General features: G+C 42.4%; 1 long non-coding RNA gene and 2 pseudogenes across 2 annotated transcripts; 2 read left to right on the forward strand and 1 right to left on the reverse strand.

Moving 5' to 3' along the window:
* Positions 1 to 4,599: 4,599 nt before the first annotated feature.
* Positions 4,600 to 13,638, forward strand: LOC127917094 (tetraspanin-8-like; annotated as a pseudogene). The gene is made up of 8 exons (XR_008096942.1): positions 4,600 to 4,617; positions 4,715 to 4,855; positions 5,147 to 5,221; positions 6,310 to 6,403; positions 7,676 to 7,774; positions 8,140 to 8,250; positions 8,811 to 8,894; positions 13,044 to 13,638. The product of XR_008096942.1 is annotated as a tetraspanin-8-like (transcript).
* A 4,607-nt stretch (positions 13,639 to 18,245) lies between these two features.
* On the forward strand, positions 18,246 to 26,172 carry LOC127917102 (ras-related protein Rab-19-like; annotated as a pseudogene).
* Positions 21,543 to 22,197, reverse strand: LOC127917103 (uncharacterized). Its single transcript, XR_008096962.1, has 3 exons — positions 22,078 to 22,197; positions 21,729 to 21,983; positions 21,543 to 21,622 (listed from the first exon to the last, which is right to left on the reverse strand). It is a non-coding gene; the product is annotated as an uncharacterized LOC127917103 (long non-coding RNA).
* Positions 26,173 to 26,889: the final 717 nt, after the last annotated feature.

The following is a 26,889-nucleotide window of genomic DNA, read 5'->3' on the forward strand; positions in this document are numbered from 1 at the left end:
AACACTTGGGACATTTCCAACTATAACACAATCCACGCTTCCTTCCATCCTCCATTCATTGGCTTCGAGTAACTAGTGATATCATAAGTGGAGTGGTGATAGCTTCAGACAATTTACCTTTGATGTGTTATTTCAGTGATTACTAAAGGGAATTAGGAAGGATGTTTTCAAAACAAGACCCTCTTCAGTGTTTGAGTGTCATGTTGACAATCAAGACCTCACAGGAAACAACTGGACATACTGTATGTGCTCAGTTATGTAGTTGTTGAACTAATCTGTTACCTAGAAAGGAACAGTTACTCTCCAGCATTTCAAACCTACTGTAAAATAAGTATCCCCAACTGTCCTCGTTGGTTGGCCCTCACTTCATACTCGTCGCCAAACCCACTGGCTACAGGTTATCTACAAGTCACTGTTAGGTAAAGCCACGCCTTATCCCAGCTCACTAGTCACCATAGCAGCACCGACTCGTAGCACGTGCTCTAGCAGGTATGTCTCACTGGTCACCCCCAAAGCCAATTCTTCCTTTGGTCATCTTTCCTTCCAGTTCTCTGCTGCCAATGACTGGAACGAACTGCAAAAATCACTGAAGCTGGAGACTCATATCTCCCTCACCTGCTTTAAGCACCAGCTGTCAGAGCAGCTTACAGATCACTGCACCTGTACATAGCCCAGCTGTAAACAGCCCATCTATCTACCTACCTCATCCCCATACTGTATTTATTTATTTATCTTGCTCCTTTGCACCCCAGTATCTCTACTTGCACATTCATCCTCTGCACATCTACCAGTCCAGTGTTTAATTGCTCTATTGTAATTATTTTGCCACCATGGTCTATTTATTGCCTTAACTCCCTTATCTTACCTCACCTCATTTGCACTCAGTGTATATAGACATTTTGTTTTCTTTTGTTCTACTGTATTATTGACTATGTTTTGTTTATTCCATGTGTAACTCTGTGTTGTTGTATGTGTCGAATTTCTATTCTTTATCTTGGCCAGGTCGCAGTTGCAAATGAGAACTTGTTCTCAACTAACCTACCTGGTTAAATAAAAGTGAAATAAAATAAATAAAAAATTAAATCCTTCATTTGTACATCCTTTTCCTGTGAATGGGGAATATTCTTGAGTCGGTTCCATTACTATCATATGCTTGAGTCTGTTCCATTACTGTCATATGCTTGAGTCTGTTCCATTACTATCATATGCTTGAGTCTGTTCCATTACTATCATATGCTTGAGTCTGTTCCATTACTATCATATGCTTGAGTCTGTTCCATTGCTATCATATGCTTGAGTCTGTTCCATTGCTATCATATGCTTGAGTCTGTTCCATTACTATCATATGCTTGAGTCTGTTCTGTTACTATCATATGCTTGAGTCTGTTCCATTACTGTCATATGCTTGAGTCTGTTCCATTACTGTCATATGCTTGAGTCTGTTCTGTTACTATCATATGCTTGAGTCTGTTCCATTACTGTCATATATATGCTTGAGTCTGTTCTGTTACTATCATATGCTTGAGTCTGTTCCATTGCTATCATATGCTTGAGTCTGTTCCATTGCTATCATATGCTTGAGTCTGTTCCATTACTATCATATGCTTGAGTCTGTTCCATTACTATCATATGCTTGAGTCTGTTCCATTACTATCATATGCTTGAGTCTGTTCCATTACTATCATATGCTTGAGTCTGTTCCATTACTATCTTCCTCTGTACAAAATGTGCTCCAGATGTTTTGTGGGGTTGCATTGACATTGACATTGCGTAACACCTGGCCCTTCTCTGGATTCCTAGAGACCCAATGGGGTTGCTTCTCAAATAGCACTCTATTCCCTATATAGTGCACTACTTTTTGACCAGGGCCTATAGAGCACTAGGGAATAGGGTGCCATTTTGGACGCAAGTGGTGATTCCATAGTTGTCCAGAAATGGCTGATTATGTGATTTCATGTTCACTCAGGCCTCCTTGCTCTGGACTGGACCTCTGGATTCACACAGGAGATGCTTTGTTCTGCCAAGACAACCGATAGGAGGGCAGACAATAAACAGATCAATATTTACAATGTTGTTTGTACTCCACTTGTTACCGTTTTCTCAGGGCAACTGGCCACAAATCTTACTGCTGTGGTTGCACATCTCTCTCTAACTTCTGGATGAGCCCATTTAAAGAAAAGATAAGTCAAGTTCATGGGGCGTTAAGTTCATGCAGGCTAGTCCTCCCATAACACAAAACACCATTCAGCAGCATGTCAACACACTCTCATGTTGAGAAGAAGAAGAAACCGTTAAAGGAATCAGACAATCTATTTTCTGGACTTAAAGATCTTGGGCTTCAGCAAGACCAACTCTGAAGTGAACTGCTTATCCAAACTGTTGTTTTTATTATAACCAAATATAGAAATGGGAAGAATACTTATCTGCGTAAAAACGGACGTTCATTTTCGTCTGTGTCTTGATCTGTGTAAGTGATCGTATTCGAGTAGATAAACCCGTTTTTATAGGACCATGTTGCCAATTATGGCTGTCGATACACGTTTTTTAATACGACATTATTTGTTTACATTATTGCTGGTTATTTTTGTAACTTCACCGCAGTGAGAGTTGCAGTTTACACGGGACGCTTTCATCAACAATAATGCGCCGATTGTTTTATAGTGCAGTATCAAGACAAGCGCTAAAATTAAATAAAAATGTTGTATTTAATGTTGCAGTTGGGCTGCTGGGCTTTAATCTTTCACTGGAACACGTTTTTAGCTTTGGTTTGTGGGTGTGTTCAGCTTACTTATTTATTTTTCAGCCTTTTAATTTGGCCCCTATTTGTTTATTATCTGCTAAATATCATTTTTTAGTTATGTTTATTCTCATCTTCAAATAGACCTACTGACCTTAGTTATCACGTATTTGTCAGAATATTAGGATAGTCAATAACTGATATTCGATTTTTATAACCAGCCGTCTAAGTACATATTTCAGCTATTCATTTCTTAATCATGTATAATTTCTTAGTCTATTTATAAATGATGTATAATATATGTAAATACAATTTACTGTCTGCTTACAAACCATTTGTAGATGGCGTTGGTCAAATGCATTTATTGAAGTTATGAAGAAATGGATCCCTCAACTCCTCTGAAACAAATGATTGTATCAACCTTTACTGTGCATTATCAGTAGAATTCTCAGAATAATACCCTGTACATTGTAATGATTGTATCAACCTTTACTGTGCATTATCTGTAGAATTCTCAGTATAATACCCTGTACATTGTAATGATTGTATCAACCTTTACTGTGCATTATCAGTAGAATTCTCAGTATAATCTGTACATTGTAATGATTGTATCAACCTTTTACCCTGCATTATCATGACTGTGCATTATCAGTAGAATTCTCAGTATAAACCCTGTACATTGTAATGATTGTATCAACCTTTACTGTGCATTATCAGTAGAATTCTCAGTATAATACCCTGTACATTGTAATGATTGTATCAACCTTTACTGTGCATTATCATTACATTGTAATGACCTGTATCAATTGCATTATCAGTATCAACCTTTATTGTATCAACTCTTACTGTGCATTATCAGTAGAATTCTCAGTATAATCTGTACATTGTAATGACTGTATCAACCTTTACTGTGCATTATCAGTAGAACAGTATAATATACATTGTAATGATTGTATCAACCATTTTACTGTGCATTATCAGTAGAATTCTCAGTATAATACCCTGTACATTGTAATGATTGTATCAACCTTTACTGTGCATTATCAGTAGAATTCTCAGTATAATACCCTGTACATTGTAATGATTGTATCAACCTTTACTGTGCATTATCAGTAGAATTCTCAGTATAATACCCTGTACATTGTAATGATTGTATCAACCTTTACTGTGCATTATGCAGTAGAATTCTCAGTATAATACCCTGTACATTGTAATGATTGTATCAACCTTTTGCATTATCAGTAGAATTTTCAGTATAATACTCCTGTACATTGTAATGATTGTATCAAACCTTTACTGTGCATTACTGTGCATTATCAGTAGAATTCTCAGTATAATACCCTGTACATTGTAATGATTGTATCAACCTTTACTGTGCATTATCAGTAGAATTCTCAGTATAATACCCTGTACATTGTAATGATTGTATCAACCTTTACTGTGCATTATCAGTAGAATTCTCAGTATAATACCCTGTACATTGTAATGATTGTATCAACCTTTACTGTGCATTATCAGTAGTATTCTCTGTACATTGTAATGATTGTATCAATTTACTGTGCATTATCAGTAGAATTCTCAGTATAATACCCTGTACATTGTAATGATTGTATCAACCTTTACTGGCCATCACTACAACCTTTACTGTGCATTATCAGGAATTCTCAGTATAATACCCTTATTTGGACATGGGTACTTCCACCAATCAGAAGAACTATAATATGTACATTGTTTTTTATAGCTCCTATTACATTTACTAATTATATCATATTGACCTTTTTCATTATTATAATAATGCTGTGTCCATCTAGCCTGGTCCCAGATCTGTTTGTGCTGTCTTTCCAACTCCTACAGTGTTTAGCATGACAACAACCATAGGAGTTGGCTATACAGCATAAACAGATCTGAGACCAGGCTAGAATCCAGCAGTATCATTGTAATATTATGATTATAAACCCACAGTTGCCATATCATTAGTCTGGCTTGTCTTCCTATGCACAGATAGAGGAGATTCTGCCTGGGATAGTAGTTCTGTATGTCCTAGAAGCAGCAACCCTGGTCCTGTCAATATTTGGGGTCTATGGCGCTCGGAAGGAGAAGAAATGGGTTGTGGTTCTGGTAAGCCTGCCGAGACCTGTCTCAAAGTGTTAGCCTGATCCCAGATCTGTTGGTTTGTCTTGGATAATTATCATAGGAGTTGGTTAGAAAGCACAAACAGATCTGGGATCTGGCTACCGACTTGACTTCACTGCTGCAAACTGTTCCTTTCTGATAGGTAATGGCATGCCATACAACTCAACTGGAACCAGTCAACACTTTCCCCATGACATGTTTCCCTTAAAGCGGGATAAGGTTTGAATGAACCTTTAGTATTGATTTTGCTTGACAACATCCAATATGTGTGTGTAGTTTTCTGTAGGTATGTCACTGGCCAGCCTATACCTGTTTGTGGAGTGCGTGAAAGCATATCATTCCAAACACGAGGTACAGTAGTCTATATATATATATATATATATATACACACAGGTAACTGCCAAAATAATGGAAAACACCAACATAAAGTGGTTTAATAGGGTGTTGGGGCACCACGAGCCAGAACAGCTTTAATGCACCTTGTCATAGATTCTACAAGTGTCTAGAAGTCTATTGGAGTGATGCGAGACCATTCTTTCACAATAAATTCCATCATTTGGTGTTTTGTTGATGGAAAACGCTGTCTCAGGAGCTGCTTCTGAATCTCACATAAGTTTTCAATTGGGTTGAGATCTGGTGACTGAGACAGCAATGGCATATGGTTTTACATCGATCGTTTTCATGCTCATCAAACCATTCAGTGAGCACTCATACCCTTTGGATGGCAGCATATGATCCTTTTTTATTATTTTTAACCTTTATTTAACCTTTTTTAACCTTTATTTAATATTTTTTTAACCTTTTTTAACCTTTATTGAACCATTTTTAACCTTTATTGAACCTTTTTACTTTTATTTAACTAGGCAAGTCAGTTAAGAACACATTTTATTTACAATGACGGCCCTGTGAAAGCCCCGCTGGTTGCCCCCTGAACCCAGACAACGCTGGGCCAATGGGACTGAGACGATAATCACGGCCGGTTATGATACAGCCTGGGATCGAACCCGGGTCTGTAGTGATCCCCCTTAGACCGCTGCACCACTCGGGAGCCCGAGCCATGGGGAAGTAGCCATGGTAGCCAAAATCATTTTCATACTGTACATGACCCAAAGCATGATGGGATATGAATTGCTTAATTAATGCAGGAACCACACCTGTGTGGAAGCACCTGCTTTTAATATACTCCGTGTCCCTCATTTACTCAGGGTTTCCATTCGTTTTGGCAGTTACCTGTTTATATCTTCATTTTCTAATTCAACCTTGAGACAATGTTTGTTTGCTGTTCTGGTGAAAAGATATTTGAGAAGTTATTGTATGATGGTGCAATGCATCTGATTCTTGATAATTCAATGTCAGTATCTGTCCATTTCAAATTTCCAAGCTGATTATAGGTTTCAGCTGTGACTATAACACTGAATGTTAACTTGATTCATTTCAAGATGGAGGAGTTAACCAGAGAGGAACATCTAGCTATGATGCCTCTGGTGGAGCGAAACAAAAGATATAGAAACGATATACAACATACAGACTAACGTAAGTCACCTTCATTTAATGCTTCTTATTGTCTCTGCTTGTGCCAATTCAATGTGCCGATTCAAGGTTTCTGCCGATTCAATGTGCCAATTCAATGTGCCAATTCAATGTGCCGATTCAAATTCCCAGAGTGACAATTCAATGTATGTGTGTCTTTAGGGACGGTTTTCCATATTATGTAAACCAAGGCCTGGAGGTTTTCTAAAACACTTTCATTGGAGGTTTCTCCATGGAGGTTTCTCCAGGGAGGTTTCTCCAGGAGGTTTCTCCATAGAGGTTTCTCCAGGAGGTTTCTCCATGGAGGTTTCTCCAGGGAGGTTTCTCCAGGAGGTTTCTCCATGGAAGTTTCTCCAGGGAGGTTTCTCCAGGGAGGTTTCTCCATGGAGGTTTCTCCAGGGAGGTTTCTCCATGGAGGTTTCTCCAGGGGAGGTTTCTCCAGGGAGGTTTCTCCAGGAGGTTTCTCCATGGAGGTTTCTCCAGGGAGGTTTCTCCAGGGAGGTTTCTCCAGGGAGGTTTCTCCAGGGAGGTTTCTCCAGGGAGGTTTCTCCAGGAGGTTTCTCCAGGAGGTTTCTCCAGGAGGTTTCTCCAGGGAGGTTTCTCCATGGAGGTTTCTCCAGGAGGTTTCTCCAGGGAGGTTTCTCCAGGGGAGGTTTCTCCAGGGAGATTTCTCCAGGAGGTTTCTCCAGGGAGGTTTCTCCAGGAGATTTCTCCAGGGGAGGTTTCTCCAGGAGGTTTTCTCCAGGGAGGTTTCTCCAGGAGGTTTCTCCAGGAGGTTTCTCCAGGGAGGTTTCTCCAGGGGAGGTTTCTCCATGGAGGAGGTTTCTCCAGGGAGGTTTTTTTTCTCCAGGGGAGGTTTCTCCAGGGAGGTTTCTCCAGGGAGATTTCTCCATGGAGGTTTCTCCAGGGAGGTTTCTCCATGGAGGTTTCTCCAGGGAGGTTTCTCCAGGGAGATTTCTCCAGGGAGGTTTCTCCAGGGAGGTTTCTCCAGGGAGGTTTCTCCAGGGAGGTTTCTCCAGGGAGGTTTCTCCATGGAGGTTTCTCCAGGGAGGTTTCTCCAGGGAGGTTTCTCCAGGGAGATTTCTCCAGGGAGGTTTCTCCAGGGAGGTTTCTCCAGGGAGGTTTCTCCATGGAGGTTTCTCCATGGAGGTTTCTCCAGGGAGGTTTCTCCAGGGAGGTTTCTCCAGGGAGGTTTCTCCAGGCCTTAACTATATTTGGTAATTGTTTGCCTAATTGTTTTTAAAATGCCTGTTGTTCTGTTTCCTTCACTTTCAGTTCAAATGCTGTGGGCTCGTACAAGGCTACCAAGACTGGGGCACAGACATCCCCATCTCCTGTCTCTGTTCTGATGAGGACTCAACAGACTTTAAATGTGTGAGTCTGCTGTGTTAAATAAGTTAACTTGTTGTTGTTATTTGTATGCTGAGTAGGATCTGATTCAGTGTGTCAGTCTGTGTTAAATAAATCTGTTATGTCTTTTGGTAAAGAGCAATACATGTTTTATTCTATTATCTTTCAAATGTGTTTTTAAAACAAAATAAAAAAAGAGACTATAAGGACAGTGACAAGACAACCATGAATAAACTGAGGAAGATGTACATGACAATACTCTAAAAGACCAACAAATACCATAGAACACATTTGGACCAGACACATAATGGATGCCATGCTGCAGCCTAGTAATAAATCATGCAGCTAAAGTAAAGCACTGTTTTAAACCTTGTCACATTCTATTTCAGGTTGCTCCTGGTAACAATACAAGATTTGTTATTCACTATCCCAATAGTAATTCATCTGAGGATGATGACCACAAGGGATTAATGGATGAACACATTCTGGTATATGAAAAGGTAAAAACAAGTCATTCCACTACACCAGGGATGGGCAACTGGTGGCCATTTTGAAGGTCCTCAAATCAACTAGCCCATATCAGATAATATTTTTTAGATTGCTAAATTAGGTTAGCAGACAGTTATCTAAACGTGTTATCATGGTCAAATTACTACCCATAGAGCCCTCATTGATGTGGTTCGTCAGTCTCACTATGATGTCATTAAAAACGGCATACATTTCTCACCACCCCATGGCAAAATGTGTAGAGTTGCAGCGAACTTGCTTTAAAACGGCATTTTCTTTACAAAGTTAAAATGCGTAGAATTACACCATTTTTTAAATGTGTCTGCTGTCAAGAGGGTGCAACTAAACTGTTTTGCTCGTAATTTTCTCAAAGTGTTTTGCTGGCAGCTGTGTATCCACTAGAATGTCATAATGCTAGTTGGATCCATAGAGATGACTTGTACAGTACTCATTGATACAATAAACTGATGTTTGTTTAAGTTCTGATATAATACAGAGCTGTATACTCTTGTTTTTCACACAAAATGACAAACTCTTAATTGTCCATTTTCAGCCATGTCTTCCCATCCTGATCTCAGTCGAGAGCAATGCAATCAGCCTGGGAATAGGAATATTAGTAGCACTGACAGCATTATGGGTATGTATTTCTGATATATTTCTGTACTATTTAACTAGGGCCGAGCCTTGCCATTCTGCCTCCATAGGCAAGACCAAAAAATACCAACCCCGCAAAACTAGAATAGTCCCGTAAGCAAAATGACATCTAAAAGACAGATGAATGAAAGTTGAAAATATGTATTTTACAGATGTTGAAGATACTTATTTTACAGATGTTGAAAATGTGTATTTTACAGATGTTGAAGATACTTATTTTACAGATGTTGAAAATGTGTATTTTACAGATGTTGAAGATACTTATTTTACAGATGTTGAAAATGTGTATTTTACAGATGTTGAAAATGTGTATTTTACAGATGTTGAAAATGTGTATTTTACAGATGTTAAAATCATGCACATTGTTGGTTCTGAATGAAAGTTGAGAATAAGTCATTTATAGACATCTATGTTTGGGCCAAATCAAGGCTGGTCCAGACCGGACAAAATCTGAAACAAACATGATTGGTTCAGATTTGGTCCAGACCAAAACAAATGTCTGTTGGAAATCAAGGCCGGTCCTGAACTGCCGCAAAAACGTCGCCCAAAAGGTGTCACCTGAAGCCTGCAGTTTGGCCTGAAATGGAATGTTATGAATGCCCATCTACAGTGCATTCAGAAAGTATTCAGACCCCAGAACTTTTTCCCCCAAAAATTATGTTACAGCATTATTCTAAAATGGATTATATAAAACAAGAAATCCTCATCAATCTACACACAATACCCCAGATTTTTTTATATTCTTTTTATTTTAGCAAATGTATTAAAATAAAAAACAGAAATACCTTATTTACATAACTATTCAGACCTCTTGCTTTAAGACTCCAAATTGAGCTCAAGTGCATGCTGTTTCCATTGATCATCCTTGATATGTTTCTACAACTTGATTGGAGTCCATCTGTGGTAAATTCAATTGATTGGACATGATTAAGAAAGGCACAGACCTGTCTATATAATGTCGAGGCACAGATCTGGTCCATTCAAGGTCCCCAAGGACACAATGGCGTCCATCATTCTTAAATGGAAGAAGTGTGGAACCACCAAGACTCTTCCTAGAGCCGCCCGGCCAAACTGAGTAATTGGGGAAGAAGGGCTTAGGTCAGGGAAGTGACCAAGAACACAATGGTCACTCTGACAGACCTACAGAGTCCCTCTGTGGAAATGGGAAAACCTTCCAGAAGGATAACCATCTGCAGCACTCCACCAATCAGGCCTTTATGATAGAGTGGCCAGACTTCCATTTGGAGTTTGCCAAAAGGCATCTAAAGGACTCTTACCATGAGAAACAAGATTATCTGGTCTGATGAAATCAAGATTGAACTCTATGGCCTGAATGCCAAGCATCACGTCTGGAGGAAACCTGGCATCATCCCACCGGTGAAGCATGGCAGTGGCAGCATCATGCTGTGGGGATGTTTTTCAGTTGCAGGGACTGAGAGACTAGTCAGGATCGAGGCAAAGATGAACGGAGCAAAGTACAGAGGAATCCTTGATGAAAATCTGCTCCAGAGCCCTCAGGATCTCAGACTGGGGCCAAGGTTCAGCTTCCAACAGGACAACGAGCCTAAGCACACAGCCAAGACAACGCAGGAGTGGCTTTGGGACAAGTCTCTGAATGTCCTCGAGTGGCCCAGCCAGAGCCCAGACATGAACCCGATCTAACATCTCTGGAGAGGCCGGAAAATAGCTGTGCAGCGCTATCCAGCCTGACAGAGCTGGAGAGGATCTGCAGAGAAGAATGGGAGAAACTCCCCATCCAACCTGACAGAGCTGGAGGATCTGCAGAGAAGAATGGGATCTGCAGAGAAGAATGGGAGAATCTGACAGAGCTGGAGAGGATCCTGAGAAACTCCCCAACTCCCCATCCAACCTGACAGAGCTGGAGAGGATCTGCAGAGAAGAATGGGAGAAACTCCCCATCCACCTGACAGAGCTGGAGAGGATCTGCAGAGACCTGGAGAGGATCTGCAGAGAAGAATGGGAGAAACTCCCCATCCACCTGACCTGACAGAGCTGGAGAGGATCTGCAGAGAAGAATGGGAGACCTGAAGAATGGGAGAAACTCCACAAATATTGTAGTGTTATATCCAAGAAGACTTGAGACTGTAATTACTGCCAAAGGTGCTTCAACAAAGTACTGAGTAAAGGGTCTGGATACCTATGGAAATGTGTTCATTCAGTTTGTATTTTTTTAAATTCAGAACATTTTCCCAAAAAATGATGCCTTGTTTTTATGGGATATTGTGTGTAGATTGATGAGGGAAAAAAAAACAATTTAATACATTTTTGAATAAGGCTGTAACATAACATTTTGAAAAAGTCAAAGGGTCTGAATACTCTCTGAATGCATCGTATGTGGTAAGCCTACCGTTTTGTAAAACGCATAAAACGACATCCGAACAGGACCAAAAAAGACATCTAAAATATGTCGTCTCGGGCTTACTGGGGTGTGGGGTGTAGCTTACCATGTTGCCCGCAATGGAATTGTATGAATGAATGCCCATCCATGTGGTAGGCCCATCCATGTGGTAGGCCCATCCATGTGGTAGGCCCATCTTTGGAAAACAGGCCGTTACATTGGCTTTATTAGTCCTGATTCCTGTGACTAATCAATTTGGCAATTTAAGCCCTGAATATCAGCTACCCAACTTTATCAGGAGTTCTCAGGAGCCTATTTGCAATGTTTTTACATTGTAAATGTTTTATTTTTCATTGTGATCAGCTTGTCAAAACTGGACAGATACCAACTTGAAACCACTGATCATGACAACGGGATGAAACTCCTGGACAACAGCTGTGATTATTCATTTCACTTTGAACTGTCCTGTTTTTAGGACATGTTTGTTTGTTATAATGACAGCAAATGTTCTATTTGATTGACCGCCGTTTAGGTCAGGCTATTTGATTGATCTCCGTTTAGGTCAGGCTATTTGATTGACCTCCGTTTAGGTCAGGCTATTTGATTGACCTCCGTTTAGGTCAGGCTATTTGATTGACCTCCGTTTAGGTCAGGCTATTTGATTGACCTCCGTTTAGGTCAGGCTATTTGATTGACCTCCGTTTAGGTCAGGCTATTTGATTGACCTCCGTTTAGGTCAGGCTATTTGATTGACCTCCGTTTAGGTCAGGCTATTTGATTGACCTCCGTTTAGGTCAGGCTATTTGATTGACCTCCGTTTAGGTCAGGCTATTTGATTGACCTCCGTTTAGGTCAGGCTATTTGATTGACCTCCGTTTAGGTCAGGCTATTTGATTGACCTCCGTTTAGGTCAGGCTATTTGATTGACCTCCGTTTAGGTCAGGCTATTTGATTGACCTCCGTTTAGGTCAGGCTATTTGATTGACCTCCGTTTAGGTCAGGCTATTTGATTGGAGAAAGCTGCATGATGTAAAAAAGTGTGTCTCATTACATTTTATCTCCAGCCTGTAGGCTACAGAGAAGGTCACATACTCTTTCTTACATATCCTAAATCTACTACATTATTTATGTTAGATCATTTTTTCCCGGTATGTTGGTTGAGTGATCAGAGATGCGTCTCTCCAACTGCACCCTGGGGAAGGACAAGCAAATCATTTAGCACCTTTGACAATGTGGGGCCTGCTTATCAAAGGGTGGCATCAGCGCTCACATAAAAGCCCATATGCCACTGGTTGAGAGATTGTTTTGGGGCAGAATTATGTGAGGTTCTATGTGTTGTTGTTGGTGGGTCTTAGCAGTTTAGCTCAGAAAATGCTGCCCTCGTCAATCAGTGGGCCGGCCGTGTATTTAACCTTTCCAGGGTTGCAGTCAATTACATTTTTTCAATTCAGTCAATTGAAATTCAATGCACAAATTGAAAATTGTCCATAGTTTTTATGTGGATTTTTCAATTCAGGAAGTGAATTTCAATTGACTCGACCTGAATTTAAAACTTAATTGAACCAAATGCTGTTCCATACTCTTTTTTTACCATAGGTGTTGAGTGTAGGTCTATTAGATCCATTATCTATCACACCCCAACGCTGCATAGTGATTTTTACCATAGGTTTTGAGTGTAGGCCTATTAGATTGAACCATCATCTATCACACTCAGCATCTGGTCACCTGCTCCGTCAATCCTGACTGAACCGTTACTGTGTGTCTGGTCCTCAGGATGTTGGAGTTGTCCTGGCCATCACAATACTCTGCCAGATGAGAAGAAAGGTTGATGTGCCACCTGTGATCTTCACCTCTCAACCACCTCAATACAGGGAGCTGTGTGACACAGCAGAGAGTGTCTGAAATGAAATGGTCCTCTTATGAAGGAGACTCAATGCACTAGTCTGAGTGCCAGTCTGTTTGTGCCATCATGACAACTCCTGTCACTCATTTGTGTCAAGCCAAACATGACAATGGGTGACAAAGAGTTGGCTTGGCAATGACAGCAATGGAGTTGTCATTGGCCAGACCACAAACAGATCTGGGATCAGGTTAGCAATGCATCCATATTATGTACATACTCATAACACACATGAAAGGACAACTCAGGACATTATTAGACATTAGACATCTCTACTGTGTTGTCCAAAGTATTACTGTTCAACTGATTATCCATCTGACTGCCAGCAAGAGTCTTCTTATTGGCTGTCAAAGGTTCTGTAAAACCTGTGGTTTGTTTTTCTGTTGTAAATAATTGGTAACCATTTAACCATTGAAGTGCCTCAGTGTTGGTTACAGTGTCTTGAATAAAGGGACAAGCATCTTTTAACATTATGTTCCTTTTATTCGACAACCAACATCTCTTAAAAATATTCCTCTTTTCATCCTGTTCTCTCCTCTCATCCTCCTCTCTTCCTCTTCCTCCTGTTCTCTCCTCTCAACCTCTCTCTTCCTCTTCCTCCTGTTCTCTCCTCTCATCTTCCTCTTCCTCCTATTCTCTCCTCTCATCCTCCTCTCTCTTCCTCTTTTCCTCCTGTTCTCTCCTCTCATCCTCCTCTCTTCCTCTTTTCATCCTGTTCTCTCCTCTCAACCTCTCTCTTCCTCTTCCTCCTGTTCTCTCCTCTCATCCTCCTCTCTCTTCCTCTTCCTCCTGTTCTCTCCTCTCATCCTTCTCTCTTCCTCTTTTCATCCTGTTCTCTCCTCTCATCCTCCTCTCTTCCTCTTTTCCTCCTGTTCTCTCCTCTCATCCTCCTCTCTCTTCCTCTTCCTCCTGTTCTCTCCTCTCATCCTCCTTTCTCTTCCTATTTTCCTCGTGTTCTCTCCTCTCATCCTCCTCTCTTTCTCTTTTCCTCCTGTTCTCTCCTCTCATCCTCCTCTCTCTTCCTCTTCCTCCTGTTCTCTCCTCTCATCCTTCTCTCTTCCTCTTTTCTTCCTGTTCTCTCCTCTCATCCTCCTCTCTCTTCCTCTTCCTCCTGTTCTCTCCTCTCATCCTCCTCTTTCTTCCTCTTCCTCCTGTTCTCTCCTCTCATCCTCCTCTCTCTTCCTCTTTTCCTCCTGTTCTCTCCTCTCATCCTCCTCTCTCTTCCTCTTTTCCTCCTGTTCTCTCCTCTCATCCTCCCCTCTTCCTCTTTCCCTCCTGTTCTCTCCTCTCATCCTCCTCTCTCTTCCTCTTTTCCTCCTGTTCTCTCCTCTCATCCTCCTGTTCTCTCCTCTCATCCTCCTGTTCTCTCCTCTCATCCTCCTCTCTCTTCCTCTTCCTCCTGTTCTCTCCTCTCATCCTCCTCTCCTCTCTTCCTCTTCCTCCTGTTCTCTCCTCTCATCCTCCTCTCTCTTCCTCTTTTCCTCCTGTTCTCTCCTCTCATCCTCCTCTCTCTTCCTCTTTTCCTCCTGTTCTCTCCTCTCATCCTCCTCTCTCTTCCTCTTCCTCCTGTTTCTCTCTCCTCTCATCCTCCCCTCTTCCTCTTTTCCTCCTGTTCTCTCCTCTCATCCTCCTGTTCTCTCCTCTCATCCTCCTGTTCTCTTCCTCTTCCTCCCCTCTCTCCTCTCATCCTCCTCTCTCTTCCTCTTCCTCCTGTTCTCTCCTCTCATCCTCATCTCTCTTCCTCTTTTCCTCCTGTTCTCTCCTCTCATCCTCCTCTCTCTTCCTCTTTTCCTCCTGTTCTCTCCTCTCATCCTCCTCTCCTCTTCTTTTCCTCCTGTTCTCTCCTCTCATCCTCCTGTTCTCTCCTCTCATCCTCCTGTTCTCTCAACTTGTCTTCCTCCCCCTCTTCCTCTTTTTCTGACACTGATTCTCTCCTCTCATCCTCCTGTTCTCTAAACCAGTCTCATCCTCCCCTCTTCCTCTTTTTCTCCTGTTCTCTCCTCTCATCCTCCTGTTCTCTCCTCTCATCCTCTCCTCCTCCTGTCTTTCATACTCCTTCATCTCTTTCTCTCTCCTCTTCTGTTCTGCCTTCTGTCTTTCTCTGCTTCTAATTCTCTTCCTTTCTCCCTCCTTCTCTTGTTTCTTCAACTTGTCTTTCTGTTTCTTCCAACTGAATACAGTCTGACACAGGGGAAAAGTTGATTAAAACAATGTTTGTGTAATGAAGGACTCTAAACGGTATGATATTAAACCAGTGGTTGTAGCCCGGGTACCAGTCTGTTTAGCTATCATTCCAGCTCCTGGTACTCCTTGTCATATCTCTCTCTTTGGCATGTGACACGGAGTACAAGCTTTATTCTGGAATGTTTCACTCTAAACAGACTGGCTTTTCCTCCTGGTTATCTCTCTGTGCAGTACATACTCAGCTCTAATCCTCATCTTTCACGTTCATTCACATAAACTACTTTGTTCTATTTGCCTGTGTGGCAGCAAGTTTCCTTCTCTTCCTTCCCTGATGTGGTTCCATGGTCATGGCTCCCCAAATGACCTGCTTTGCACTGTGAAATCTCCACAGGGCAGTAGATATTAACTCATCAAGTTAGTTAGATGCACACATCCTACAGGAGGGCCTAGCCTGTTCCCAGATCTGTTTGTGTTATCATGTGTTTGGCATGACAAGCAGAGGCATGATGGCACAAACAGACTGTTTCCCAGGCTCTTCCCTTCCCCTGATATTTCCTGATGGTCCTCCAGCTATAGCTGGTACTCCATGCACTGTATCTCTCTCTTTAGCTGTTCCTCTCTAACCAAAGTTTCTTCTTCTGGTTAACTCTCCTCTATCCATCTAAATCTGTGCATGTTTCTTTCTCTCTTCCTTCCTTCTGCTCTCTCCATCTCCATGCACTGTCTCTCTTCCTTCCCTTCTGCTCTCTCCATCTCCACATGCACTGTTTCTCTCTCTCTTCCTTCCCTTCTGCTCTCTCCATCTCCACATGCACTGTTTCTCTCTCTCTTCCTTCCCTTCTGCTCTCTCCATCTCCACATGCACTGTTTCTCTCTCTCCTCCTTCCCTTCTGCTCTCTCCATCTCCACATGCACTGTTTCTCTCTCTTCCTTCCCTTCTGCTCTCTCCATCTCCACATGCACTGTTTCTCTCTCTTCCTTCCCTTCTGCTCTCCCATCTGCACTGTTTCTCTCTCTCTTCCTTCCCTTCTGCTCTCTCCACATGCACTGTTTCTCTCTCTCTTCCTTCCCTTCTGCTCTCTCCATCTCCACATGCACTGTTTCTCTCTCTTCCTTCCCTTTTCTCTCTCTCTTCCTTCCCTTCTGCTCTCTCCATCTCCACATGCACTGTTTCTCTCTCTCTTCCTTCCCTTCAGCTCTCTCCATCTCCACATGCACTGTTTCTCTCTCTCTTCCTTCCCTTCTGCTCTCTCCATCTCCACATGCACCTTTTCTCTCTTTTCTCTCAAGCTCTACCTCCTCCTTCTCTTCTCTTGTCCTCCTCAACTCTGCCTCTAACAACCTCTCTCTCCATCTTAATTAGATGCCATTCCAACTCCCCATCTTGCTTCAAATGTACCTTCTTCTCTCTGTCTCTCTGTCTCTCAGACTGCCTTATCTCTGCACTCCATTCTTCCTTTTCTCTTCCTGATTCTCTCAGTCTCTTTCTGTATCACAGATCTGATTGGATCACAATTCCTCGCTGCTTGTCTTGCCTGGTCTACTGCAAGCTCCAGCCTTTCTTTCTCATCCAGTTCCCCATGTTTATCCTCCTCTTCATCCATCTGTTCCCTCTTCTTCTGAAAGTCATTTTCTTCTACTTTTAAGTTTTCTTTCATTTTATTTTGATGTTTTCTTTTTCCCGAATCTCTTTCCTTTTCTCCCCCTGGAGATCAACACTCGTCATCTCGTACTCTCTGTCACTGTCCCCAAGACTCTTCAATGGTAGCCAAGCCATTGCTCCACCAATCCACAAGCCGGAGTTATGTTGTGGTGGAGAATGTTTTGATTGAAGTGGTCTGGAAGATGCTAGTCATTTGAATAGAATGTTTCATTCAAAACAACTGCTTTACAGTTCTGAGTTCCAACATTGAATAGAATGTGAGGCAGAGTTTCCATAAATACTGAAAGTTGTTTTTCTCACAGTTAAAGACAATAATAATAACAGGATATATAATTATAATAAATCAAAACGGTATTTCTGTTTTAGTATCTATTTTGGTATCTATTTAATTTGGAAAGTGTTTAAACAAAATATTTTTAACAGATTGTATCCAGGTTTTGAGAGCAATGTCAATTAGAACTGAAACACTACATTTCCCACAATACCACAGGTGGAGCTCACGTGACGATTAGCAGTTAGGGCGGGATTACATTGGTAGAAAGAGACGGAAAAACCTAATGAGGGCGGGGAAGGCAACAGGTGGATGGAGGAAGAGAAAGTAACATACACTAACAAAGACAATCTGGAGGAGAAAGAAGGCAGCTCTTTTGACAGTGTAAAGGTGACTCAATCTGTTTCTTATTCTGTGTGGAAAGAAGTGTTTACTACTGGCTGTTCAGTGCACTCTGTTGCCGTTGGAAATTAACTGGGGCAACACCTGAGAGGAGGCTGGTCGGGAGCAGAAAGGGAATGCTTTCTCTCTGGAGAATTGAGCCGCTGTTATCCTCACCTGATGGATGTACGGGGGAGAGAGGCCTGATTGGAGGGAACATTCTGGGCCTGACTGAAAGACCTGTGCTTCGTTCTCAGCTCTGAGGTGGTTATATGGCCAGAAGGAAATCCTGTATCAAACCTGATCAACTAAAGAATGCTATTTTCCACACTTGTGCTGTGACCTACTACAGTACTGAAGCTACTGTATATAGAAGAACCTTCTCTGGCCAGGGAGGATTTAGAAGTCACGAGCGACAGGTACAAGTCAACAAGAGACCTAGGTCATCTGGGATTATAACCTAGCAACAACCATCAGGGGATAGCATTGTAAAGCAGACATCACTCACTTGCTTATAACACAGTTATAACATAGTCATAGTATTGTGACGTGACACTAAGTCAGTGTCTTGTGTGGCTCCCAGGCCCAGACAGCCCACTCCTCTTTATGATGCAACAGCCAACTGGAGGAGTGGAGCAGCAGGACGAATCCTTTGATTTCCTGTTTAAGATCATCCTGATTGGAGATTCTAACGTGGGCAAGACCTGCGTGGTCCAGAGCTTCAAGTCAGGACAGTTCTCAGAGAGGCAACAGAACACCATAGGAGTGGACTTCACCGTGCGGACAGTGGACATCGAGGGCAAGAAAATTAAGGTAAGGAAGTCAGCCTCAAACCTTTAGGAGAAATGGTGCTTTATAGAACTAAAATGGTTCAGTGAAAGTCAGCCTAAACCTAACCCTACAGTCACTGTCACTCCAGCAAGCTGTTGCATAGCAACAGAGCTGCAGTTGGTAGTTTGTTGATAGTTTGAACATGTACAACACATCTTCTGTTGTTGACTATACACATAACGTATAACTGAAATGTCAAAGTGTTGCCTGCTGATCAGATTAGTTTCTGTCTGAATACTTCAGTTTGGAGGCCATTGGGGTGGTTGGTGTAAAACACAGCTGTTGTCTTGTGATACTGTCAAGAAGGCTTTGCAGGCCTTAATTAGGTTGACACTTAATACAAGTTGGACCGGCATGTCATGAGGGACTCGCCTTTCTGGTTCTCCTACAACACATCAGTCATTCCTCTTTCTCTTCCCTGACCAAAAACATCAGTATTTGTTTTTAAACTTCAATGAGAAAAGTGAGAGTAAGCCTTAAGTACCTATTGAGGTCAAACTACTGTATGCTTGAATAGGAAACCTCTATGAGGGCTGGTTACACTCTTATCATTTTGTTTGCTATCTAGAACCTTAAAGGCTTTTTGGTTGCAGGTAGAATGCTTTTTTGTGTTCCATGTAGAACCCTTTCTACAAACGGTTCTAACTGGAATCAAAAAGGGTTCTCCTATGGGTCAGCTGAAGAACTCTTTTGGTACCATTTTTTCTAAGAGTGTAGGTTTAAATACTTTAGAGCTACTTTAGGTTGAAATGATTTTGTAGCTGGAGGGCCCCTCCCTCCCTCCTCTACCTACACCTGCTAACTGTATTGTTCCCCAAACCTGCCAGACAAGAGAGGCGATAGGAAGGTATTTATGGTGCGGCCTCTTCCTCTAACCAACCACTCTTAGAAAAAAGGGTCACAAAAGTATTCTTCTACTGTCCCCGTAGGAGAACCCTTTTTGGTTCCATGTAGAACCCTCTGTGGAAAGAACCATATAGGGTTCTATGGGGACAGCCATATAACCATTTTCGGTTGTAGATAGCACCTTTTTGTTTAAGAGGTATAGTAACATTATTACTAGAGGGGCCTACTGTGTGTCATATACCTCCTTCATTCTAGAATGGGTTCTATTTCATTCTGTGTTACTGACCGTATCCTCAACCAACTGACCTTTGACACAGGAAGGAAGGAAGAGCAGGCAAGTGGATGGCTTCAGAATGTATCTTAGTCTGGGGCTCTGTCCCAGAGCGCACCCTATTCCTTATCTAGTGCACTACTTTTGACCAGGGCCCATGTCTCTGGTTGAAAGTAGTGCACTATATAGGGAATAGGGTGCCATTTGGTTTATAGCCACTCTGTGTGAATAGGGCCTTGTTGCCTCAACTGACCGCACATCAGAACGTATGCAAATCATGCATGATGACAACACTAGACCATTGTTGCTATCCCTGTACCACACACATAACTCCGTGACAACTGCAACCACACAAAGAGACAGAGATCAATGCAAACAGCATTTGAGTCTGCTTGTACTATTTACTGACAGGAACATGGATATTATTCTGCTGTTAAGAGTTCTATTTACTGACAGGAAATTGATATTATTTAACTGTAAAGAGTTGTATTTACTGACAGGAACATGGATATTATTTAACTGTAAGAGTTGTATTTACTGACAGGAAATGGATATTATTTAACTGTAAAGAGTTGTATTTACTGACAGGAAATGGATATTATTTAACTGTAAGAGTTGTATTTACTGACAGGAACATGGATATTATTCTGCTGTAAAGAGTTCAATTTAGTTTCTTTAGTCACTTTGCATGACAACGGCAGTGCTCTTGCTCCAGGCAGTGCTCTTGCTCCAGGCAGTGCTCTTGCTCAAGGCAGTGGTCTTGCTCCAAGCAGTGCTCTTGCTCCAGGCAGTGCTCTTGCTCCAGGCAGTGCTTTTGCTCCAGGCAGTGCTTTTGCTCCAGGCAGTGCTTTTGCTCCAGGCAGTGCTCTTGCTCCAGGCAGTGCTCTTGCTCCAGGCAGTGCTCTTGCTCCAGGCAGTGCTCTTACTCCAGGCAGTGCTCTTACGCCAGGCAGTGCTCTTGCTCCAGGCAGTGCTCTTGCTCCAGTCAGTGCTCTTGCTCCAGTCAGTGCTCTTGCTCCAGTCAGTGCTCTTGCTCCAGGCAGTCCTCTTGCTCCAGGCAGGGCTCTTGCTCCAGGCAGGGCTCTTGCTCCAGGCAGTGCTCTTGCTCCAGGCAGTGCTCTTGCTCCAGGCAGTGCTCTTGCTCCAGGCAGGGCTCTTGCTCCAGGCAGTTCTCTTGCTCCAGGCAGTGCTCTTGCTCCAGGCAGTGCTCTTGCTCCAGGCAGTGCTCTTGCTCCAAGCAGGGCTCTTGCTCCAGACAGGGCTCTTGCTCCAGGCAGTGGTTTTGCTCCAGGCAGTGCTTTTGCTCCAGGCAGTGCTCTTGCTCCAGGCAGTGCTCTTGCGCCAGGCAGTGTGCTCTTGCTCCAGGCAGTGCTCTTGCTCCAAGCAGGGCTCTTGCTCCAGGCAGTGCTTTGCTCCAGGCAGTGGTCTTGCTCCAGGCAGTGGTCTTGCTCCAGGCAGTGCTCTTGCTCCAAGCAGTGCTCTTGCTCCAGGCAGTGCTCTTGCTCAAAGCAGTGCTTTCGCTCCAAGCAGTGCTCTTGCTCCAGGCAGTGTTCTTGCTCCAGGCAGTGCTCTTGCTCCAGGCAGTGCTCTTGCTCCAGGCAGTGCTCTTGCTCCAAGCAGTGCTTTCGCACACATACTGTATATAAGCTCTCCCTCCCAAAGCCAGTGGCAGAGACATGTTTACTGCATTAGAACTACAGCACATATGAATCAAAACAGATCATCCCTACAGTAGCTTTGGGAAGCATATAAAAAACAACATGTTCTCCTGTGCTTGTGTACATGTTGTGTGGATGATTAGGAGATGAAAGGATTTAACGGGGGTTTTAGAGGAAGACAAAGATAAAGTCTGTGAGGAGAGTGATAAAGAAACCAAATGCAGGGTAAGACCAGGTGAGCATGGGAGTTTAGGAACTCTGGTGCCAGGTGTGTCAGGTTGCTATGGCAGTTGTTGCTATGCTAACATGAAGAGAGGAGCAGATCAGGCGGAGGCTGAAGGAGATACCTGGACACACAGTGGCATATTGCAGATCAGGCGGAAGGAGATACCTGAGACACACAGTGGCATATTGCAGATCAGGCGGAGGCTGAGAGGCAGATGCGGAGGCTACCTGAGACACACAGTGGCATATTGCAGATCAGGCGGAGGCTGAAGGAGATACCTGAGACACACAGTGGCATATTGCAGATCAGGCGGAGGCTGAAGGAGATACCTGAGACACACAGTGGCATATTGCAGATCAGGCGGAGGCTGAAGGAGATACCTGAGACACACAGTGGCATATTGCAGATCAGGCGGAGGCTGAAGGAGATACCTGAGACACACAGTGGCATATTGCAGATCAGGCGGAGGCTGAAGGAGATACCTCAGTGGCATATTGCAGATCAGGCGGAGGCTGAAGGAGATACCTGAGACACACAGTGACATATTGCAGATCAGGCAGAGGCTGAAGGAGATACCTGAGACACACAGTGGCATATTGCAGATCAGGCGGAGGCTGAAGGAGATACCTGAGACACACAGTGGCATATTGCAGCCTTTTTTAAACATTTACAGTACATCATAATTTTGTTAAGGTGTCATTTCAGTAGTGCTGCCTTCACACAGAGTTTTGTATTGGTCCCTCCAGCAGTATATTAGACTGTGAGATCATTGTGTTTGTATTGGTTCCCTCCAGGAGTATATTAGACTGTGAGATCATTGTGTTTGTATTGTTCCCTCCAGGAGTATATTAGACTGTGGGATCATTGTGTTTGTATTGTTCCCTAGACTGTGAGATCATTGTGTTTGTATTGTTCCCTCCAGCAGTATATTAGACTGTGAGATCATTGTGTTTGTATTGTTCCCTCCAGCAGTATATTAGACTGTGAGATCATGTGTTTGTTTGTATATTAGACTGTGGATCCCTCCAGCAGTATATTAGACTGTGGGATCATTGTGTTTGTATTGTTCCCTCCAGGAGTATATTAGACTGTGAGATCATTGTGTTTGTATTGTTCCCTCCAGCAGTATATTAGACTGTGGATCATTGTGTTTGTATTGTTCCCTCAGCAGTATATTAGACTGTGGGATCATTGTTTGTATTGTTCCCTCCAGGAGTATATTCATTGTTTTGTATTGGTCCCTCCAGCAGTATATTGGGATCATTGTGTTTGTATTGTTCCCCCAGTATATTAGACTGTGAGATCATTGGTCCCTCCAGTATATTAGACTGTGAGATCATTGTGTTTGTATTGTTCCCTCCAGCAGTATATTAGACTGTGAGATCATTGTGTTTGTATTGTCCCTCCAGGAGTATATTAGACTGTGAGATCATTGTGTTTGTATTGTTCCCTCCAGCAGTATATTAGACTGTGGGATCATTGTGTTTGTATTGGTCCCTCCAGCAGTATATTAGACTGTGAGATCATTGTGTTTGTATTGTTCCCTCCAGCAGTATATTATGTGAGATCATTGTGTTTGTATTGTTCCCTCCAGCAGTATATTAGAGATCATTGTGTTTGTATTGTTCCCTCCAGCAGTATATTAGACTGTGAGATCATTGTGTTTGTATTGTTCCCTCCAGCAGTATATTAGACTGTGAGATCATTGTGTTTGTATTGTTCCCTCCAGCAGTATATTAGACTGTGGGATCATTGTGTTTGTATTGGTCCCTCCAGCAGTATATTAGACTGTGAGATCATTGTGTTTGTATTGTTCCCTCCAGGAGTATATTAGACTGTGAGATCATTGTGTTTGTATTGTTCCCTCCAGCAGTATATTAGACTGTGAGATCATTGTGTTTGTATTGTTCCCTCCAGCAGTATATTAGACTGAGATCATTGTGTTTGATCACTTGATCATTTGTATTGTTCCCTCCAGCAGTATATTAGACTGTGAGATCATTGTGTTTGTATTGGTCCCTCCAGCAGTATATTAGACTGTGAGATCATTGTGTTTGTATTGGTTCCCTCCAGCAGTATATTAGACTGTGAGATCATTGTGTTTGTATTGTTCCCTCCAGCAGTATATTAGACTGTGAGATCATTGTGTTTGTATTGTTCCCTCCAGCAGTATATTAGACTGTGAGATCATTGTGTTTGTATTGTTCCCTCCAGCAGTATATTAGACTGTGAGATCATTGTGTTTGTATTGTCCCTCCAGCAGTATATTAGACTGTGAGATCATTGTGTTTGTAGTCCCTCCAGCAGTATATTAGACTGTGAGATCATTGTGTTTGTATTGTTCCCTCAGTATATTAGACAGATCATTGTGTTTGTATTGTTCCCTCCAGCAGTATATTAGACTGTGATCATTGTGTTTGTATTGTTCCCTCCAGCAGTATATTAGACTGTGTGTTTGTATTGTTCCCTCCAGCAGTATATTAGACTGTGAGATCATTAGTGTTTGTATTGGTCCCTCCAGCAGTATATTAGACTGTGAGATCATTGTGTTTGTGTTGTTCCCTCCAGCAGTATATTATCTAATTCCAGCAGTATATTAGACTGTGAGATCATTGTGTTTGTATTGTTCCCTCCAGGAGTATATTAAAGATCATTGTTCCCCAGCAGTATATTAGACTGTGGGATCACACGGCTGGAGATCATTGTGTTTGTAGTTCCCTCCGTTTCTGTGGGATCGGACCTGTGAGATCACCCAGAGTTCCGTGTGTCTGTGTAAAACAGATGCAGGTATGGGACACGGCTGGACAGGCGTTTCGGACCATCACCCCACGGCGCTATGATCGCCTATGACATCACACGCCACGGAACCTTTGACTCTGTGTCCAACTGGATCAGGAGGTGGAGCTGTACGGCGCGGCCAATGTAGTGCTCTGTCTCATTGGTGAGTGGGAGCAAAAATATTTGCTGACGCGATGTGGCATGGGCCATTGTTTTGAATTTAAATGTTTCTTCTATCCTTTGTATTTCTATAATTGAGATGTAAAGATTTGAAACAAAAAAATCTGGGCCTCTCTCAGAAAAGAGGTTCAAACCTTTAAAATTCTTTAACCCTGACCCCTCAAATCAATGTGTTTTTGACAAATCAGTTCTAAAAACAAAACTTGAAACACCTATTTCTCTCCTTGCCAGGTAACAAGTCTGACCTGGAGTCTGAGCGTCAGGTGTTGTTCCAGGAGGCATGCTGTATGGCTGAGGAGAGAGGCATCCTGGCAGCGTTAGAGACCTCAGCTAAGGAGGCCCAGAATGTGGACGATGCCTTCATGATGATGGCCCGCGAGCTGCTGGCACGCAACGGCACTGCCGTCCGGCAACAGGCCCCTAGCAACAATGACTCGCCCCGCGTCCTGCTCCGAGCCAACTCACGACCAATCAACGGGCCAGCGGTGATCACAGACAGGAAGACGTGTTGCTGACATAGAGAGGAGGAAGGACAACAGAGGGAGTGTAAGAATGGATACCTGCGTGTGCCACTGTGTTACCTGGAAGAGGACAGAATAAGGCAGGGATCATCAACTAGATTCAGCCGCGGAAAAACATTTCTGGAACGGATGTTCGAGGGGGGGACACAATTACAATTCATTTGTAAACCACAAATTGACCGCAAGAAGCCCAAACAGATAGCAATAGTTTGACGAAACATAATCATTTCAAACCTTGTTCACATTTGTTCACGTGTCTCTCCATTATGCCTGGGAATACATGGGAACAGATTTCTTCCATTAAAATCACTTGGAGCTGATTTCCTGGTGTTTCAACAATCTTTAATGTTCAACAATAAAAAATTCCACAAATAAATATAAATATAAATCAAACCCACCCGCGGGCCGCCACCTGGGGAACCCTGGAATAGGGGAAGCTGAGACCGTTACAGGCAGAACACACACTCCTTTTGTGTGTGTGACTTTAGGTACTATTGACCTATGACCTATGTGGTTTAGCGCAGTTTCTCAACCCCCTGACCCCCCCCCCACAAGGTACGTGCAATTTAATTTAAAAAATGCTAAGTAGCATTTTATAGCTGATCTCTGGCTCTTTTCCATATTCTGCTGAGAGAACATGTAGCTGTTTTAGTTCTCAGGGACAATCTCAACTTTTTCCCACGAATGTTGGTCTTAATATTAACAAAATGTGAAATATATATTTTGATCGACCAAAGTATCAGCTATCACACCATGTAAATGAATAACTTCCTAATGACATTTTTAATAAATCATCAAATGCAACTAACTGGATTTCTGTCTACTCCGTCAGACACCATAAAAAAGCATTTTAATTTACAATTATTAAGTGTTTAAAACAGCCTTGGATTGTTTCACTCTAACATTAGATTATTCAAATATGTAATACAAATCTCCAAACTTCTTTTTGTTTAGTTTTCTGGATTTAAGACCTAAAACAACATTTATAAAACTAACATCGCCCCCAGGTCTAACATAGCAAATATTACAACTGTTTGACCATCTGTTGCAGAACCATTCAAACATTTTGTCTGAATATTGACAACAACAGTATCTTAAGGGGGTCAGTCCTCAGTGACGGAGTTGACAAGCCACGGATGTAGTTGGCAACACATACTGATACTGCCTCTAAAAATACAAGTTCAATACAAAACATTTGTCAAATATGGAAAATTATTCATTTCAGCACTCTGACAGAGTTGATGCTTAACACAGTGGACAAAAATGGATGCCTAACAGAGAGGACAAAAATGGATGCCTAACAGAGTGGACAAAAATGGATGCCTAACAGTGGACAAAAATGGATGCCTAACAGAGAGGACAAAAATGGATGCCTAACAGAGTGGACAAAAATGGATGCCTAACAGAGAGGACAACAATGGATGCCTAACAGAGAGGACAAAAATGGATGCCTAACAGAGAGGACAAAAATGGATGCCTAACAGTGGACAAAAATGGATGCCTAACAGTGGACAAAAATGGATGCCTAACAGAGAGGACAAAAATGGATGCCTAACAGAGAGGACAAAAATGGATGCCTAACAGAGAGGACAAAAATGGATGCCTAACAGAGAGGACAAAAATGGATGCCTAACAGAGTGGACAAAAATGGATGCCTAACAGAGTGGACAAAAATGGATGCCTAACAGAGAGGACAAAAATGGATGCCTAACAGAGTGGACAAAAATGGATGCCTAACAGAGAGGACAAAAATGGATGCCTAACAGAGAGGACAAAAATGGATGCCTAACAGAACAAAAATGGATGCCTAACAGAGAGGACAAAAATGGATGCCTAACAGAGAGGACAAAAATGGATGCCTAACAGAGAGGACAAAAATGGATGCCTAACAGAGAGGACAAAAATGGAT

This window comes from Oncorhynchus keta, unplaced genomic scaffold, assembly GCF_023373465.1.
Source record: "Oncorhynchus keta strain PuntledgeMale-10-30-2019 unplaced genomic scaffold, Oket_V2 Un_contig_10690_pilon_pilon, whole genome shotgun sequence".
NCBI lineage: Eukaryota > Metazoa > Chordata > Actinopteri > Salmoniformes > Salmonidae > Oncorhynchus > Oncorhynchus keta.